Source organism: Myripristis murdjan, chromosome 20 (assembly GCF_902150065.1).
Source record: "Myripristis murdjan chromosome 20, fMyrMur1.1, whole genome shotgun sequence".
Classification (NCBI taxonomy): Eukaryota; Metazoa; Chordata; class Actinopteri; order Holocentriformes; family Holocentridae; genus Myripristis; species Myripristis murdjan.
The window spans coordinates 5,651,360-5,669,490 of NC_043999.1; the positions used below are offsets into that span (position 1 = coordinate 5,651,360).

Here is an 18,131-nt window from a genome sequence, read left to right on the forward strand (position 1 = left end):
TTTTACTGCATTTAAAAATAAACTTGAACAGTAAACATAAATAGTTAACCTGAGCATTACACATTCAAGTAAACCACATTAATTCACCTTTCTACTCCTTCGTTTTTTTTTTTTTTCAGAAGTGCATAACAACACATGCTCTGGTCAACGTCTACCATAACATGTAACCACTGTAAAGAACAACATTGTTTTTTTTTTTTTTTTTTTTTTTTTTTTAACAAACATTGCACATGAATGTCTTTCCTCTCTAGGGATCGGGGTAGACTACCCGTGTCCCGAAGCTGTGCAGGGATTATTCTGCCCTATTAACAAAATCACAGCTTCCTATCTAGCCTATAAATCAAGTCTTTTTGGTGGTTTTATGGTCCGGCCTGATCTAGTCTCTCTGGGAGTCTCTGGAATGACCCTAATGTGAGATCGGTTTCTCCTGAGACTTCCTGAGGGCAGGTCTATGTTGTAAGACCTCGGTGTCTGAGCTGGACCAATGACAGTCCCTGCTTCTTTCATGTTCTTCACCCAGACTCTTTGACCTGGTCTGAGCTCTTGTCTTGTCTTTGTGTTATGTCTTTTGTCAAACCAGGAGGCCTGTTTCTCTTTTAAGTCCTGATCCCTCCTGCGGAAAGCCTGGAGGTCAGGCCATCCTGGCTGTAGCTTCTCCTTACTGACAGGCAGGGTTGTCCTGATGTTGCGGCCCATCAGTAGCTGCGCAGGGGATGATCCATGTGACAACGGAGTGGCTCTGTAGGCCATGAGAGCCTTGTGTGGATCCTCCCCCCTTTTCAGGAGAGCTTTCACAGTCCTCACAGCCCTCTCAGCCTCCCCATTACTTTGAGGATAGTGGGGGCTGCTGGTCGTATGTGTAAAGTCATAGTCTCTGGCGAAGGCTGCAAACTCTGCTGCAGAGAACTGGGGGCCGTTGTCCGTGACCACAGTCTCTGGGACCCCATGACGTGCAAAAATAGATTTCAGCTTTCCTGTCACATGGGCTGTAGTGGTGGTGGTAAGGTTAGCCACTTCAATGTAGCGTGAGTAATAGTCTACAACCACAAGGTACCTTGCATTGTCCCATTGGAAAAGGTCCGCCGCCACACGCTGCCATGGTCGCTCTGGCAATGGAGTCGTCAGCAGCGGCTCTGGTGCATTGTGGGCCTCACGTGCACAGATTGCACAATTTTTCACTCTCTGTTTAATCTGTGTGGTCAGACCTGGCCACCACATTGACTGCTGTGCTCTAGCGGCACATTTTGTCACTCCTTGGTGACCTTCGTGTAGTTTGTTGAGCATTTCCTCTTGCATTGTGACAGGGATGATGATTCTTTCGCCTTTCATCAGTAGTCCATCCGCAATCAGCAGGTCCTGGTGATACTGCCAGTACGGCTGCAGTTGAGGCGGAAGAGCTTTTTTGTTTAGAGGCCAACCTGTCAGCACCATGTGTTTCAGTCTTGTGCAGACATCATCTGCATCCTGCACAGTCCTGATCTGCACCAGCCTCTGCTCTGACGCCGGCAAGTGCTCCATTAGTAGGTTGATGGACGCACACACATCCTGTTCCAGTTGTTCGTCCTCTGATGTAGGCGGGGCTTGGATCGGTGCTCTGGAAAGCGCATCTGCTGTGATCAACTTCTTTCCAGGCACATGTTCAATCCTGTAGGTAAAACGGAGCAGTCGCAGCCTGAATCTCAGAATGCGAGGCGGCAAGTCGTCTAGCGCTCTGCTGCCTAGCAGGGAGATGAGAGGCTTGTGATCGGTCTGTATCAGAAAGTCCATCCCTATCAGGTAAGACCGGAAACGCTCACACGCCCAGGTCAGCGCGAGCGCTTCCTTTTCTATCTGGGCGTATCTGCGCTCCGTTATCGTCATGCTGCGTGATATAAAGGCAACTGGCCGCCACTCTCCAGACAGTTGCATCTGAGACAGAACTCCTCCCAACCCAAAGGAGGAAGCGTCTGCTGCAACTTTTGTCTCTCTGTTCAGGCTGTACTGTGCCAGAACTGCTGGCGAGCTCAGTTCCCTCCTCAGCTCATCGAATGCTCTCTGCTGCGCACTCCCCCACACCCACTCTGTGTCTGTCTTGAGCAGCTCACGTAATGGTTGTGTAAGCTCCGCTATACGTGGAGAAAACTTTCCCACATAGTTAACCATGCCCAGAAATCTCTTCACATCAGCCGCGTCTTTGGGCACTGGCATCTCCGTTATTGCCTTAATCTTGCCTGGGTCTGCCTCAATGCCCTGTGCACTGACGATGTGGCCCAGGAACTTGACCCTATCAACTGCAAAGTGACACTTGTCGTTGTTGAGCGTCAGGCCCTCTTCTTGGAGCCGCTCCAACACTTTGTGCAGCCTGTGGTCATGTTGTTGACGCGTTGAACCAAAGACGAGGATGTCATCGGCATGACACACAGTACCTTCCAACCCTGTGAGCATCTGTGTCAGCCGCTTTTGAAAATGTTCTGGTGCTGCTGAAATCCCAAATGGCAGCCTCTTGTAGCAGTACCTCCCGAAAGGAGTGATGAATGTGGTCAGGGGGACTGATTCTGGATGTAAGGGTATCTGCCAGAACCCGGCCGTGGCATCCAGCTTTGTAAAGACAGTTGCCCCCGCGAGCTTGGCTAGGGTCTCATCCACGGCTGGCAAGATATGTCTTTCTCGGCAGATATATTCGTTCAGATGGGTCATGTCGGAGCAGATCCTGATTTTTTCTCCGGGTTTTGGTGCCACCACCATGCCTGCGCACCACTCTGTAGCCTCTTCGATGGGCATAATTACCCCCATTTTCTCCATCCTCTGGAGCTCCCCTTTTACTTTGTCATTTAATGGCAGAGGCACGCGTCGTGGCAGCGACAATGCATAGGGCTTGGCGTCCTCCTTGAGCTTAATTCTGTACTCCCCTTTTAGACAGCCCAGTCCTGTGAAGACCTTGGGATACAGTTTCTTCATGTCAGCCTCCAGCTCTCTAACATTGTCGACCAGATGCAGCAGCTTCAGATCTGAGATAGCTGGAAATCCCAGCAGAGGAGTAGCTAACTTTTGTACCACATACACTGGTTGTGTAGTCGTCCTGTCTTTATATGCCATCACTCCATCAAACTGACCTTTCACCTGTAGAGGTTCATTGCTGGGCCCACACAGTGGTATCGTTGCTTTGATGAGTGGGCCATGACGTTCTTTTGAGTAGGTGGTAGCTGGAATGACTGTTGCATCCGCCCCTGTATCCAGCTTGAAGGTGATATCATGACCATTCACTTTCAGTGTCTTTTTCCAATTTTTAGGTTTCTTTCCTTTGGACACCGCTCCCAGGAAAAGAGTGTCCTCTTCTTTCTCTTCGACTACTGCACCTACTCTACCTGACCTGCAAACAGCTGCAAAATGTCCTTTCTTATGACATTTTCTACATTCTGCTTCCCGTGCAGCACAGTTGTTCAGGGAGTGTGCTGGTCCTTTTCCACATCGTCCACAGCTTTTCTGTCCTTTCTGGAAATTCTTTTGTCCCTTTCCGTAGGTTGTCTTCCCTGTCTGGTATTCTCTGTGTGACTTTTTCTTGAATTTCAGTGAGTCCACGTTTGTCTCTTTCTGCTCTGAAGTATTTGTTTCTCTCACTATAGTTTGCTGTTTCTTAATTTCTTCATGTTGTCTTATTGCAGTGACTGCTTTTTCCAAAGTTAATTCACTGTTCATTTGTAGTCTTTCGGACAGGCCGTGATGTCTTATCCCTACCACCAACCTGTCTCTGATCATCTCATCCTGCAGTGGGCCATATTGACAGTGCTCTGCTAGCTTATAAACCGCAGCAATGAAGGCTTCAGCTGATTCTCCTGGCTCTTGGCTTCTCTTATTGAAACGAGCCCTTTCATAAATCACATTATGTTTGCATATGAAGTACTTATCAAAGGCTTCCTTTACTGGCCTATACTTCTTCTGATCTTCAGCACTCAAGCCTAGCGTGCCCAAAATGTCATCAGCTTTATCGCCCATAGTATATATTAATGAGTTCACCTGATATTCATCCTCCTTACTGTCAAGTCCTGCAGCCATCCGAAACCTCTCAAACCGACGACTCCAGGTTGGCCAGTTAGCAAAGTCTGAGAAATCGAAGTGTTCTGGTGGGTTTATGGAGAAAAGGGAATCCATACTTCTTCTTTTTTTTTTTTTTTTTTTTTTTTTTTTTTACACAGGCTCACTGCGTTGTCTCTTAACTTCCCGCGCCGCAACACGCTCCCTCGCCGTCCGTCTCACTAGCTATTTACTAACTGCACTCGGTTTCTAACCGCAGGTTAGCGTTAGCTTAGCTTCGCGCCGACCGGGACTCGCGGTTAATTATTTATGTATTTAACTCGCCCGACAACTTCTTCCGAGCGACTATGAGAGACGGGATTCAGTACTCTTCTGACACCATGTAACATGCCTTACTTATGTAGTCTATAAAGATCCAGACGGGAGACATCTCTAGCTCTGTATTCTTTTATTGACCGGCAGCTCTGCACACCTGCATACCTCTGTGCGTCCCCGTATATGTTCCCCCTACCACTCCGTACACACACATGTTCCTTCTACACATTTGCTCCCGCTACAGTTTCGAAATACTTATACAGTGGTCCCTCGTTTATCGCGGGAGTTACGTTCTAAAAATAACCCGCAATAGGCGAAATCCGCGAAGTAGTCAGCTTTATTATTTACAATTATTCTAGATGTTTTAAGGCTGTAAAACCCCTCACTACACACTTTATACACTTTTCTCAGACAGGCATTAACATTTTCTCACTTTTCTCTCTTGTTTAAACTCTCAAAGTTCAAACCTTCGTAGAAAAAGAAGTCCAGTATTATAGAATGAAACCAAACATCAAAACCTCCCAGCACGGAGGAGATTGATTGACAATGGTCTACAGTCCCTTAGCCAATCAGGACACAGAACACAATGCGCTGGGAAAAAAAAAAAAAAAAAAGCATGCAAAATTGCACTAAAAAAATTCCGCGAAATTGCGAGGCTGCGAAAGGTGAACTGCGTTATAGCGAGGGACAACTGTACATAAAAAAAAAAAAAAAAAATCCTCTCGAGACCAGATTATCTCATCCCGCTGGCAGATTTTCTTCGCTTCTTCACTGTTTTGAGGGAAAAAACAGGGTTTATGTCTTGTTAAGATGGAGATGTATGGCAAATGACTGTGTGTCTGCTAAATAGCTGTGTGTAGGACCCCTCAGGTGTGTGTGTGGGACCCCTCAGGTGTGTGTGCTTGCCTCATGTAAGTGGCATGGGTGTTGTGTCGGACCACCCAACATGTCTGCTCAAAGCTGGGCTCGATTTCAGAGCGTCAGACAACCCAAACAGCAAATGTTCTGTTCTTGTTGAGGAGTGGCTTTCCCTGTTACAGCTGTTTTTTTTTTTTTTCTCACACTATGAGGATTAAATCAGGGAGTCCTGTCCTGTTTGTTGTAAATTGGTGGGTATGTAAAGCCCGTTGAGACTGTAAACAGTGATACTGGACTTGAAATAAACTTGAACTTGAACTTGAACCAAGATTATCTGGTCGCATCTAGTGAGCCACCACAAGGGTTTTGAAACGAGGCTTCGGGAATACACACCTTTGAATTTAAAAAGAAGAGTTGTTTTAGGAGAAGTTTTAGGAGAAGTTGCCAGATCTACCGAAACCTTCAACGGTGGGCGGATCACTGTTCCACCATCCAACTTCTCCTAAAATTAAAAAAAAAAAAAAAAAAAAAAAAATCCCAAGATGTGCAAATACACGATACACTGTATAAATAAGACAGCTTCAGAGTTGCTGTGAGGTTTATTTTTTCACTTTGACAGAGTTAGGCTAACGACTCCTATAGACTTCAAGTCTTTATGCTAAGCTAACATGAAATGCTACCCACTGGGAACCGAACCAGTGGACATAGTCCGGTAATTTTAGGCCAAAATTGGGGTCAACCCAGGACAAATTGCAAGAGAAGCAAACTCAACTGTTTTTGTATCCTCAGTTTGTCCTGAGTGAAGGAAAAAAGTCCCAAGGAATCACAACACAACCTCACGCTATATATATAGTAACCTTTAAATATCAGTTCTGGCATTTATTCCAATTAGCGCATATCAAATCAGATAATGTGTGATATGCATGTGAGAACCGAATAATTCAAAGAACTTGTAATTGACTTTTTTTCTTGTCTTTGTGTGTGTAATCAACTTGTGAATTTTTATAGTGATATCTGAAAGTAAAATTTTGATCCCTTTCCCCTGTGTGTTAAAAAGGGTGTTTTTTTGGTAATATGTGGCCATAAATAGGTGATTTTCAAAACTTTCCACCAATGGGATTCCTTGGGACTTTTTTTCCCTCACTCAGGACAAACTGAGGATACAAAATCAGTTGAGTTTGCTTCTCTTGCAATTTGTCCAAGGGTTTTTCATAAAATGACTAGACTATTGGTTTAGGAGAAGAACTTCTCCTAAAATTTAAAAATAAATAAATAAATAAATAAAAAAATCCAAAGATGTGCATGTCAGATACACATGATACACTGTATAAATAAGACAGCTTCAGAGTTGCTGTGAGGTTTATTTTTTTCACTTTGACAGAGTTAGGCTAACGACTCCTATAGACTTCAAGTCTTTATGCTAAGCTAACGTCAAATGCTACCCACTGGGAACCAAACCAGTGGACATACAGCGGTGAAAATGGCATCGAACATCTTGTCTCAGTCCAGGCAAGTCGGAAAAAGGGAATTTTTTTTTACCAAACCGTCAGAGTGTTTCCATTAAACGGGTCAATGTACAGCAAGCATCAAAGTTGAATATGAGCACTGGACAGGCCAATGAAATGAAGTGTGATCAACGTCGTCCATGGAGGATTCAGTCTCTTAAGGGGTCATGAGGGACTCCGCTTATCTAATGTGCCGTCATTTCTTTCGTTTTTGTGCTATCGGTCATTTTGCTAAATTAGCCGTTTCTTGTTTGATTACAGGCTCTATATGGAGCGGCGCGAGCACTGCTGCTGCGAGCCCTCACGCCGATGGAGTCACGCTTAGAAAATGAGAGCTATTAGCCTAATATCCGTGATAGGAAACAGGGAAACAAAACAAATCAGTCAGACAGAAATATGCAAATACACACACACACACACACGCACATACACACAGACATTTCCAAAGCCGTATGATATTTGCAACTGCTGTACAAATCATCATGAATACCACAAACACACAAAAGCCTGCGCCAGAGAGGAATCATTCAGAGCCTCTCGCTCTCATTCTCTCTGCTTTTTGTCATTTGCATAAAACGTGTCCCGAAGCCGCTTTTTCTTTCTTTTTTTTAAATCTTTCTTTTCTTCATTCTATCCTATTGTCAGTGTTTGAAAGCTATTTTTCTTTTCCTCTTATTGTTATTTTGCTGCCAAACAGCCTAACAATGACAGCACCACCTCGTCCCCCTCCTTCCCTCTCTCCCTCTCATTTCTGGGTCTCAGGTTTCTTCATAGTACACACACCAGGTTTAATCACACTCTGCCAACTGCGTGAGTGTGTGTGTGTGTGTGTGTGTGTGTGTGTATGGGCACTGCATCCGTGAGCTAGAGCAGATGCACGTGTAAGCAGGACATTATCTTCCCCCAGGTAACCTTACACCTAGCCTGCTGACAGAACACCACACACACACACACACACACACACACACGGGCATGTATATCCACACGGGGGACTAAAGTGACAGACACAGAGTCCCATGTGGTCGGCTGGATGGAAACCGAGCCTGATGCCAATCTCAACTTCACTTTGAACTCCCGTCTTTCTTTCTCTTGCCTCATCGCCGTATCTCTCGCTGTCAGTTTCACTCAAATTCGCTTCACTCCCGTCACTGTCAAAAAGAAATAACCAAATTTGCCCGAGCCGTACGCACAAACACACACACGGCACAGCCTAATCTCCGCATCTCGACTCTGAAATGACAGGGCGGCTAATTGTGGTGTACAGACGTTTGATTAACGGCAGCTTTCCCGACTGAACACACCGAGCGCCGCTGAAGACGTGGTGTGTCGTCTCTCCTATCAGCTGTTCATCTGTACAACAGCTTAAAGTGAACAAGTCGAATCAGCTCGCCGGCGGCACTGTGTCAAATTTTAAATGAGTTCAGCGTCTGGTCAGATTGTGCGATATATATGTTGCTCTGAAAAAAACGGGCTTCATTAAAAGCACAGTCGCAGGAAAGTCACTGATTCTCATTCTCATTCATTCATTCAGGCTACGTTTACACCTAGTCGGGTATTTTGAGAGACGAATATTTCCCTCCCTCTGTTTTCCAAAATAACATCGTGCACACGGCATCGTTTTCAAAAAAGTTTCCGTTTACATCAACCCGCATAAATACGCCGTCGAGCGCCATCATAACTACCCCAAGCCTATGGGCGGCGGGGTAGGAAGGAGGAGAAAGCCATGCAAGCCAATCAGAAGCCAAACCAGATAGCAGTCCGCCCAGGTTGGACCCAAATCTGAGCCCTCATTCGTCTCTGCTCCTCGATATAAAAAAGCAGCTTTTTTTTTTTTTTTTTTTTTTGCTTTGTCTGTCTTTTGGAGTCGTTTTGCCCACTATGTATAAGGACACACTGAAATATCCTATTTGTAAAGTGTAATGAAATGTACAGAATGATCTCTGGTGATGGGTTGGGGTGGGTTGGGTTAAAAAGAAAAAAAAAATTGTGTGAAAGTGCAGGTATTTTTCTTTCTTTTCTTCTTTTTCTATATGTGATAATCATGGATACTTAGTTATAAACGTAATAATTGTTGTGGCCCAACCTTAGTTAGTTTTTTTTTTTTTTTTTTTTTTTCATTATTTTGTTTATGAGCAGATGTCCCCGCTATTGACTGTATAGAGGCTGCTTTCAAATGTATACCTGCTCTCTATGTTGAATTAACTAATAAAAAAAAAAAAAAAAAAATCAAGATCAAGAAGAATGAAATAAAAAAAAGGCGAAAATGAAAAAAAAAAAATAGCAGCTGTATTTGCAAATGCAAACATATGGAAAGTGTCTGCACCAACAGAAATGCGACTGCTACTGTGAATGCATCCATGATCATCACCATCATAGACATAATATACATATATCATGTCTATGATCACCACAGCCAAATGTAAACATTGCGCGCACTTTTGGTGCATAATGTGACGTCGGCTGCCTGAAACTCTGTATTTCTCTGTTTTTCTCAGTTTACATGCAAACGCGAAACAGGAGTTTTCCTAAATCTCCACTTTGGCCGGAGTTTTTAGAAAGAATCGTTTTCAGAGGCGAATTCGCCGTTTGCGTGTAAATGAAGGGCACAAACGAAGGGAAATGTCTCCGTTTTTTAAAATACCCGTGTAAACGTAGCCTCATTCATTCATTCATGAGGTGACAAGCACCCGGCATGCGAGTGTGAGGTGAGAGCAATACGGTGAGTCGTTCAGTCTCTTTTGTCACCTGCTGACTGCGTTCCCATGCCAAAAGATGCCCATTAAAATTTGGTCTCACTGGTGGTGCTATAGCAGTGGTCTACAGTTAAAAAATGTATTAAAAAAAAAAAAACAATCCTAAACTAGGAAGCGCTGAGTAAAACATATTCCTCTGCCAAAACTATGTAATTGCCAAGACATGCCGGTTCCACATGTTGAATGTTCACCAAAACCTAATCGCACACCCTCTTTCGGAGTGAAAAAACGAACCAGCTCTTTGTTACCACATGACTAACCTTTCCGCAAAGTTTCACGTTTTCCCGAATCTGTTCACAAGTCAGATGATTTTTATGGAACGCCACGCCCGCCGCCACAACCCGCTAGGGGTGTACAGCCATTGCACTGTTTGTATTCGGGTTCGGATTCGTTATTCGGATTCGGGAAGAAACCGGAGGTGGGTACACTAGAGACTTCCGCCGAGGTAGCCGGCTAACTTCTGGTTTAGCTCTCGGCGAACTAGAATGGGAATAAAATAATTTAATCGTGTGGCTCTTCTAGACTTTCCAAATGTAATCGGACTGAATGGATCAAATTCTGCTGGTGAAACGAGTTGTTTCACGAGGGCTGTGACGCTCAAAAAAAAAAAAGTATCCACCATTTTATCCACCTGCTGCTCCTCTGTGATGACGTAAGGGACTGAGCCTGAGGGCTCTCACCAAAACCAAAGTGTGGCAGAGTCTCAGATGGATGTGATTGACTCAAAACACGCACCATTGTTACATTTTTTTTTGATGTCTTGTAACTGGCTCAAAATCAGGCTCAAAACACGCATCCAAACGTTTTTTTTTCTTTAGAAAAAAGCTCCTGAATAATGAGGAGAAACTTCGGACAGAAAACCTATTCGGGATCAAAGCATAATTTGTGGACTTCCGAATATCGTATTCGGGTTCGGGTACAGTTGTCCCTCGCTATAACGCGGTTCACCTTTCACGGCCTCGCAGTTTCACGGATTTTTTTTAGTGCAATTTTGCATGCTTTTTTTTTTTTACTGGACTTATTTTTCTACGCAGGTTTGAACTTTGAGAGTTTAAACAAGAGAGAAAAGTGAGAAAATGTTAATGCCTGTCTGAGAAAAGTGTATAAAGTGTGTAGTGAGGGGTTTTACAGCCTTAAAACATCTAGAATAATTGTAAAAAATAAAGCTGACTACTTCGCGGATTTCACCTATTGCGGGTTATTTTTAGAACGTAACTCCCGCGATTAATGAGAGACCACTGTACATCCCTACAACCCGCTTGGGCCAGTCGGCATGAAAAGTGAGTTGGTTCCTCTTTGCCCCATGAAAAAAAAAACAACCTGCTAATCCGATTTGCAGAGTCAGATAATCTGCTGACAAACAAACAACCAATCAGGCAGACAAAAAGGAATGAGGCAGCAATGTAATAAAATACCAACAATACATGCTGCAGCCCTCAGATCTTTTCAGACTGCCGGCCCCAAGAGACTTTTGTCTTCTGGTCTTCTGTTTTTTATTAAAAACTGCCAAACAAATGAAGTCTAACTAGTCCCATGTACTTTGCAGGAGTTGCACAAAAATCACCAGAGCATCCTTGGACCTGCACATTTAAAACTATTATGAGGTCTGTCATTTAATCTAAAACTCTGCTTACTTTCTTATACAACCCCTGGCAAAACTTATGGAATCACCAGTTGTTTAATTTTGTAGAAAAAAAAAGCAGATCACTGACATGACACAAAACTAAAGTCATTTCAAATGGCAACTTTCTGGCTTTAAGAAACACTAAAAGAAATCAAGAAAAAAAAAAACGTGGTAGTCAGTAACAGTTACTTTTTTAGACCAAGCAGAGGGGAAAAAATTATGGAATCATGAAAAAACAACAACAACAAAAGAACACCTCAACACACCACTAGTACTTTGCTGCACCACCTCCGATGAAATTAAACAACTGAATGAACTTCCTCCAAGACTGGTGATTCCATCATTTTTGCCAGGGGTTGTACTTAGTTACTGACTTACACTACTCACAAAAAGTTAGGGATATTCGGCTTTCGGGTGAAATTTCAGGATGAAGCTAAAATGCATTCTAACCTTTACAGGTGAACTTAATGTGACCTTCTGTAAACTTTTGAATGCACATGTCCAACTGTTCAATGTTTCAATACTTTTTGCACAAGTTGCTGTTCTCTAACAAGGAGTTTAACAGCAAAATTCACATCAGGTGTTTGATGCTCCAGCTCATCGAGGTCGTATCATTAGGGAACGGCTGCTGGAGACTGGGGTACCTCAGATGGAGTGGCCTGCACTTTCTCAGACCTGAATCCCATAGAAAACCTATGGGATCAGCTGAGTCGCCGTGTAGAGGCTCGGAGCTCTGTACCCCAGAACCTCAATGTCCTGAGGGCCGCCCTTCAAGAAGAGTGGGATGCCATGCCTCAGCAGACAATAAGTCGACTTGTGAACAGCAGGAGACGTCGTTGTCAAGCTGTAATTGATGCTCAAGGGCACATGACAAGTTATTGACACTGACATTTTTTGTTGTGGTATATCCACCACTGTTGTTGGCTTTTGTTTCAAGAAATTGTTTGAGATGAGGAAATCACCAGTGTATGCTTCTACTTAAATGCCCTACTTTCATGATATAATATCACTGTAGCGTGAAATTTTTACATTTTCCATAAATTTCACCCAAAAGCCAAATATCCCTAACTTTTTGTGAGTAGTGTATTTACTTACTTTAACTCATGTTTATTTGCTTACAGGCCCCGTGTACTGTATGACTGCCAGCTGTTTGGATTTGCTGAGTCAGCTGCTGAATCTGACAGGTTGGAGACCTTACAGCATCACTGTTGGCTGTAAATCACATGATCCTTAAAGCAATAAATGAATGGGTGCATTACAGGCTTGGTGAGGGCAGCTTGTAGTGCTGTAGTGTGTTTCAAGCCTGGCACTCTTCCCCCAGCAGCTTATCACGCTGCACCGTGAAACCTGCACCGCCTCAGCTCTCTGGCTTTAAAGCACCTCTGACTTATAGCACCGGGGACGCCCCATACTTTTTTTGTGCATTTAATGGTTTCCCAACTGTACTATTTCATGCACCCCAACCCACAAGGACCCTGCTTTTTCCCACTGTGTTTTCACGTGGATGCGGTTGCTGAATGAGCTCATGGCGCTCAGCCTGAACAAATCCTCCAGCTGCTGCGTCGAACTGAACGAGCCGCTCGGGTGAGAAAACGGCGCCGCCTTTCGGTCAGAGGACACGGTTCAAACGCGAGCGACTTAATTCAATTCAATTCGTTAAGCAGTCGCGGGTTGCCACGTTGGACTGAACAAAATCTTCAGCTGAGTGGGCGGGCAGCACTGCTGTTTTAAGATCAGCCAATGAGCAGCTACTAACCGGGTTTCCATCCACCTATTTTATTCGCATTTTCAGAAACTGCAAAAAAAAAAACTTGGATGGAAACGCCAGAAATTCGGTGGATTTCTCAGCGTATCGATAAAAGAAAATCTGACTTTTTGCTGTGGAAACAGGTTTTGCGAATAAATGATGACTGGACCGGATACCACGTCACACTTCTATGCTACAGTCTTATGATTAGTTATTAATATTATTATTATTATCAGTCTCTTATTCCTTATTTAGGATGGTTCGGTACAAAGTTAGCGCTGCCAAAATAGTAAGCAGACTTCTCCCAAGAGCCGACAAGTTCAGGAGGAATCTGTCCCTGATCAGCTGTTGAGTGTCAGCTGAGTGTTTGTTGTTGTTCAGTCGACACACAGACGCTATCTTATGGCGTCATCTCACGGCACACTCTCCTCTCAATAATCGCAAAGCAAAAAGAATGGAAACAGGCATAAATTTGCATTTTCTTTTGCGCATTCTGACAAAATTCGCTCAAAAATTTCAATATATTTGGATGGAAACCTGACTACTGTGCTTGGACCAGTGACAGAGAGAGCGCAGATTTATATTTCTTTAGATGACAATGTGAGCAGATTATACTTTTCAATGGAATGTGGCTAGATGAAGAATAAGATAAAGACAAAGTTCCTGTTCCAGTTTATTTAGAGTACAGATGCGGTCTCAAACGGGCTTTACACGCGCACAGTTTATAGAGAACAACCCCCCCTCCCTCGACCTGGACCCTCAAGTCCCACAAAACGCCTGAAGCCAAAAGGGGGGAGGAAAACATGGAGGACCACAGAGAGACGAACGCCCCTTCCAGGAGTGACATGGTTGCCAAGTGGCCAATTATTAGCTCTAATTGATTTAAACTGAATTTAAATAAAGCCAGGGTGTTTTATATTACGGTAGTTAACTTATGTAAACTACCTCTGTTTCCTATCTCTCTCTCTCTTTGTGTGTGTGTGTGTGTGTGTGTGTGTGGTAGCATAAAAGAAAGGCAGAAGGGCAACTTTGCATCTACCAGTTTAAAAAAAAAAATGATAAAAGTGTGTGCAATCAACCCTGGCTTCCAACCTGATAAACTAGACAAACACAGCCATAACTCTTCATATCCTCTTTGTCTCTCTCTCTCTCTCTCTCTCTCCTTCCCTGTGACTACAAGCATCCATCAACAGAGCTGCCATTCTTCCTAATCTGACAGAGGCAGAGAGGAGGAGGGTGGGAGGCATCGCACTACATCTGGCTCTGTTCTCCTCAGCTCACTTTAATTAAGTCAAAAAGCTTCACTGGCAAGAGAAACAAGTCTGAAGCATCACTCTCTGAGCGTCCCGACTCCACCACTCCTCCTCTCCGCTCCTTTTCTTGCACGTTGCGCTGCATCTTTATTAGCAACTTGCAGCAGATGTGGATGCATCTGCCACTCTTAAAGCAGCACTGGGTCATATTTATGGAAAAATGCACCTATCTTGTGGGCTACAGCAGCAAAAAACATCCCTTTTCCAACAGCTAAGATCGCTTAAATTCACATTCACACATTCACATTGCTTGCCCAAATATTGCAAAGTAAGTGTTGAATAAAAACTTAAGAGTGAAATAAAAAACTATGAGAATGGCTTTTTTACCATATTAGATATTTTACAGGCAGTATGTGAAGATTCCCAAAGCGGCTTTTAAAACTGAACCATTTGTTTGGTGTGTGCATTTATTTCACAAATGCATTTCCACCACAGTTTCCTCTTTGACTTTTGAGTTTTATTGACCTTTGCTGTTTCCATTTATTTTTTAATTTGTTGTTTTTTTTCTCTCTCTCTCTCTTGTCCAATACATCTTTATTCACATAAAATCACTTGGGTGGAAAACCCAGCTATTGTTAGTCACTCTGGAAAAGGGCAGCAGCTAATAAGTAATAATTTGGATGTAAATTGTGCTCGCAGGCACCGCAGAAGCACTCGGATGCACGGCACATGAACCAGCAAATGGCGCGGTACGTCAAATTCTTGTGCACACACCGCAACTCTGCACTTAATGCACTCAGGAGACGAAGACGAGGGCCAGTCGGGGTCGCAGAGACAGCCACACACACCAGCCCACGCAACATTAGCACATGCATGATGCTTCACACAAACAAACACAGAGGCAACCATACTTCTTTGACACTTACTTTGTATGCTTGCAGGCAAAATACAGATACACACTGCAAAAAATCTCCATCTTAGCAAGTTATTTTGGCCCTGACCACACAGAGACAGATTTTTTTCCTAAACACGCAACTCAAGTGAAAATTCCCTTGAAACAAGTGAAAATTTGCTTGTTTCATTGGCAAAATTTGCCAGTGGAAAAAGTGAAAATTCACTTGAAATAAGTGAAAATTAGCTAGAAACAAGAAACAAATTTTGCCAATGAAACAAGCAAATTTTCACTTGTTTCAAGCAAATTTTCACTTGAAACAAGAGACAATTGTCTAAAAACAAGTTACTTCTGAGGTGATCGTGTCTTATTTTAAGTGTAATGAGATATTTTGACTAGAAATAAGACATTTTTGACTTGAAATAAGACAAATAATCTTGGTAAGATTTTGAGTTTTTGCAGTGAAGTGGAATGATAAAAACAAGGTGAGTGGTTTATACGGACAAAGGAAGAATTGAGCTCCTCCAAAAAACCCACAAATGAATACAAGCTGTGGAAAATAACTATATGTCATGATCAAAGCGCCGCCTGTGTGAGGCCGGCGTGCAAAAAAGTCACAACAGGGACATCAGAGCATTCAAACTGTTGCTTTTTCACCGTCCACGTGACAAAAGGAGCACCATATTTTCAAAAAAAATTCATATTCCTGTTTTAAAAAAAAGTCTCCTTGCGGGCTTGGCCTTGATCTCCTCTTTTATATGTTTGTTTCTTAAACAAGGGGGGAAAAAAATCAGTGTCAACCCCAAAATAAGAGTCATTTTCTTGATTTTAGTGGGCTGATCTGTCTTATTCTGTCTTGTCTGAACATATTTAAACTTGTTCCTAGAGAAATTCCTGAAAAAAAGTAAAATTGCGTTGGAAAAAAGTAGGAACATCTCATCCCACTTGCAGATGTGTTTACTTGTTTAAAGAAAAAAAACGACAAATTGACTTGTTAAGATCAGGATCATGCATTTGTCAGTGCAGTCACGTTGTACACATGTGCAAAGACACCCAGAACACATATACGGTCACACACAGAGATACACACACACACACAGTCAGACACGTCAGCTGTAAGCGCCCACAGAGAAACACACATCTGCAAAGACACCACACACACACACACACACACACACGGCGTGCCAGCTGAATGGGGAGGTTTTGTCTCCTGTTATTAGCTGACAGAGGGTGTGAATGTCTAAAGCCCTGAGGTTTAATGAAGCGCCTCGCCAGACTCTGTAATGAAGACAATCCCCTGTAATCCTGTCATTAACACTCCTCTGCAGACCAGCTCAGCTAAAACTGCTCTGAGCTCCCGTTCTGAACTCCTATTTCCAGCTTTCCAACTTAATTCTCTGACATTTTCTCAGCTCCAACCCTTGAGCGCAACTCTCAACTTTCTCATCTCCCACTCTTGCTCGGTGTTCTTCACAGTTTCTTTACTTGCACTCTTAACGATCTGCTAAATAAGATGCCACCTTCACTCTCTGGACTGATACTAAAATCCAGTGTCTTTCCACACACAACAGCCTGTAGCGATATGCATTTTTTTTTTTTAGAAGAAACAAAATACAGATGCACGCACACAAACTTGTTAAGCTTTTCAGACAGACCTCTCTTGAGATAACTAGGTGTTTTTTTTAACCCTTTGATGCATGAATTATGAAAGCCTGAGTCAAGATTTTTTTCTTATATGTTTTTACTCTTCTTAGGGCATGAACACTTTTGTGAGTCCCCATACTTCTTTAAGGATGCAGGACTGGTATTACCATGTCATGATACTGGTATTAATATGTTTTCAGCAACAAGAACTGACAGTCTCTGCATAAACCTCAAATGGGGGGTGGGGGGTGGGGGGGGTCCACCATAGAAACCATTGCATTTAGGAGAAAATGACTTTTAAACAGCTGTCCACTGTAGTGACCGCTATGCACCAAAGGGTTAAGTGACGCACTCTTAAGCCGAAGAAACACATACAACTTTTTCATGCAATTTGGGTGCATGCAACCGAGTCTTTCAAACAACTTCCACCTGATGAAAATGAACTGGGTTTGCATTATCATTATCATTTGGAAAGATCCATACGGGTTTGGTGACATGCCAACGCTGAAAAGTTAATTTGCTGCATGTCAGTTGTCCTGTGAATCGACGGCTTCCATCCATCTCGACTCCGCCCGGCACCAACAATACAAAAGTTGCGGTTTCCAGCAAACAGCAGCGCTTTAGAGGCTCGGTAAATCCGCGACATGTTGCTGAAATAAAAGCAAAGCGCCTGTTTTGTTAATCCTCCTGTTATGTTCAAATTTACGAACATCTTTTATGTTTGGGGTTAATTTGACCCCAGCAGTTTAAACCTCCACAAAATTATTATAATTAAAATTGTTACCAAAGTTTATGAGTCAGGTACCTTATGTTTCTTTGTTGACGACCTAAATAGCCCTTTAAATAAAACATAACTCCTCCCACCCACACTTATACATCCAGTATTCCTGTTACATGACTATGGAAAAATATGCAAATCACCATAAAATCTCACTGATTGACCTAAAATTGGAAAGAAATATAAATTTTTGGTGTTGTAATGGCTTTATATTATTTCTAAGTACAGATTTTTGTTATTTATAACCGATGCGTTACAAAGTGTGTACAGGACATTGAAAACATATCATCATGTGAATTTCATGTTTACCCGGTAGTGCCCATTACATTAGGAAAAGTCATTAAATATGAAGCAAAAAAAATGATGTTTATGATTTATTTAGAGACGTTAAACACTGGCTGGGGTCAAATTGGCCCCAAACATAATAGGATAATAGGAGGGTTAAACGAAAGCGGTGCCGCTCCCTTCACCTGCTGACACTCACCGCAAGTTTGAACGTCTTCATGGAGGCTACTGGAACAGATGTCAGGAGAAAACAAGGCAGCAAGTGCCAATTTCACAGTCAGACAGTAGAAGTCTCTAGTGATGAATGTTAACGAAAACAAAGTCAGAACCTGTATCAGTCAGCCACCAGTGTTGTCTTCACACATCCTTACTGAGCAGATGGAAAACAGCTTTTTACGTAACCCCATTGTCTCAGACACAAAAACATGAGTGCTGAGGGAAAACCCTACGCTTGAATCCCGTTGAG

At 43.0% G+C, this 18,131-nt stretch overlaps 1 protein-coding gene and 1 long non-coding RNA gene across 2 annotated transcripts in view; both read right to left on the minus strand.

The window, feature by feature from the left end:
* The window catches only part of tmtopsb (teleost multiple tissue opsin b), a 46,387-nt gene that overhangs the window by 13,399 nt on the left and 14,857 nt on the right, over positions 1-18,131 (minus strand). The gene's annotated exons all lie outside the window — the stretch shown is intronic.
* LOC115378854 (uncharacterized) lies at positions 5,717-6,718 on the minus strand. Its single transcript, XR_003930172.1, has 2 exons — positions 6,631-6,718; positions 5,717-5,867 (listed from the first exon to the last, which is right to left on the minus strand). It is a non-coding gene; the product is annotated as an uncharacterized LOC115378854 (long non-coding RNA).